Source organism: Centruroides sculpturatus, unplaced genomic scaffold (genome assembly GCF_000671375.1).
Source record: "Centruroides sculpturatus isolate CEXI.00-Female unplaced genomic scaffold, Cexi_2.0 scaffold1431, whole genome shotgun sequence".
Classification (NCBI taxonomy): domain Eukaryota; kingdom Metazoa; phylum Arthropoda; class Arachnida; order Scorpiones; family Buthidae; genus Centruroides; species Centruroides sculpturatus.
This window is the reverse complement of record NW_019385780.1, coordinates 142,636-145,171: the sequence shown is the minus strand read 5'-3', so window position 1 is coordinate 145,171 and position 2,536 is coordinate 142,636. Positions and strand designations below refer to the sequence as shown.

At 30.1% G+C, this 2,536-nt stretch overlaps 1 protein-coding gene across 4 annotated transcripts in view; it reads left to right on the top strand.

The window, feature by feature from the left end:
- Positions 1-2,536, top strand: part of LOC111642073 (protein zwilch homolog) — a 40,635-nt gene that overhangs the window by 6,144 nt on the left and 31,955 nt on the right. The window lies entirely within an intron of this gene.

The following is a 2,536-nucleotide window of genomic DNA, read 5'->3' as shown; positions in this document are numbered from 1 at the left end:
AAATAATAATCGTGTTTGCTGTATTGTTAAAAATTAATTTTTTATGTTGAACAAACAAAATAAATATATTGAATAATATAGAAACAAAAAAAATTATATTTCAAAAGTTCATTTTAATATAAAAATTGTGACACATAGCGACATCTAGTATTAAATACGTTCCGATGTAAACACGAAAATATTCGGGTAAATATCACTTATGGTAGCTGTTATGAATGTATGTCTCTTTAATCCGACAAATTAAGTTTGGTAGACTATCAATTCAGCTTTCAGGTTAGACACATCTTTTATTGTTTTCACATATGCATTTCAGGCTTATATAAATGCTAAGCCCCTCTTCAGTGCAATATTACTAATTATTGAAAAAACAAGTTAGTGATTTGACAAAATTTCTTGCATGTAGGTCATATTTACTGACATAAAACTATCATACTTAAAAATTGTCATATTTATATGATACATACATATGGTTCTGTCTTCTAAAACCACGATGTATAACATACAACATTGGGAAGAGTTTTTAATGGCTGTATTAAAAACTCTTCCCAATGTTATATGTTAAAAAAGTCCTTTTAATAAAAAGGACTTTTTTAACTTCTGGCAACAAGTATCCTATAAAGAAAGGTCAGTTGCAAGAATGTGTAAAGTCTGGAACACAGAGAAAATAAATGGTGGTCCCTTTTGGGCAGACTTTGTCTTCAATTTTATTAAATAATAATCTCTATCGGATGAAAATTTACAATATTTTAGTTATCATAAAATGGCAAAGGCTTAATTTTGAGGACAGATGAATTTTATTAAAAGTTGTAAATGTTAATAACGAGTAACATCTTCATTAAGTCCGATCCTATGCGAGATATGATCCACCATCCCCTCATCCTTTAACTACCAAAATTTAACAGCATCAATTCCCCAATATTCAAACCACCCTGCAAAAGGTAGTTTGAAATTTTGACAAAAGTCATCAGAATTATTAAGCTTCAAATTAGGTGAACAAAATTGTTCATACTCCACACACACACATCCATTACATACAGATAAAACCTTGAAAAAATTTCCCTTCCCTGTATTTTATCAATGTTTCAAAGTCCCAAGTCCAAAAATGTAAAGGTCATCTCATACTTTCTCTCCAATATATATAATCGAGCTGGGAAAGTAAAAGGCATGTTTTACCATCTAAATGTGATAAATGTTTAGACACAAGCCAAACTATATACTGTACACCTCCACGAACAGCATGGCACAAATATGGTGCTGGAGGCAGAGCAATGACGATTTAGTCACGTGAGATGATGATCATGCAAGTTCTGTATTACAGTAGAGTGTCGATTATCTGAATCAATTGGGGACTGGGGTTGTTTGGTAAATTGATATTTTGGATAACCGATTATGTACGAAAAAATACATTAACCTATCCCATGTTGAAATTTTTCTTTGTTGCTTCGCTTTGTGTTGAAGTTTTGTGGATGTTAAGCCTAACGAAGACTATTGTATCATTAAAAATTATTTTTTTATTTTGTACAAACAAAATAAATATATTGAAAAATATAAAAACAATAAAAAATTATACTTCAGAAGTTAATTTAGTATCAAAAACGTAAAATATTTGAGTAGCCGAAGACATAGCCAAAGATTACAGCGCCACAGCACTGGCGAAAATTTAAATTTGTCGACTGGAATTCCTTCGGATAACCGACCTTCGGATAAACAACGCTCTACTGTTTTAATATTCGGCTGCGAATGGTACAGTTCCTTAGAGTTAATATTAAGGAAAAAATGATATCTTAAATATTTTAAGATATTATATGGCTGATTTAATTGCTTACTACTTGATGGATGAACTTGTATTATTGCGTATCTTTCAAGTACCGCGATAAACGTAACAATGGAAGGCTGATATAACCAAACACATTTTATGCTTTTCGCTTTAGTGTTCGTTATATTGTAGTATTTGATTTATATAACTACAAAGGCAGTTATATAACGTTAAAGGTAGTTATATAGTTACGTAGGAGTATATCACATCGAGTGACCAATCTAAGACATTTTTAAAATTTTTTATTTTTACTGTACTGTACATAATTTTAAAATATGTTAGATTGGTTACTTGGTGTGATAAACTCTTATGTAAAGTAATTTTTCTAAATATATATCAAAAGTAAACAGAAATTTTGAGTAAGAGATTGAAAATTCAGCAGAAAAATTTTGAGATTAAAAGAGTTTAAGAAAAAAAATTTACACATTATTTACAATAACTTCTATAATATTCTGTATAATTTGAAATATTTTGATAAAAATAATGAACAATAGTCATCTTTTAAAGCTGCAATATAAACATTGAATATCAGACAAAAGACAGATTTGCCGTTCAATAACGAACAGTTGCAAATATTCTTTGTAATAAATTAATTCTGACTGTAGTGTATTTACACCGATTGCGTTTCGACACGTGGTTTAGTAGCGTCACGACATACAGTAAATACAGCTACGCTTGTCGAGCTTCATGGCCTCATGAAGCAGCGACATCTCGTGGTAA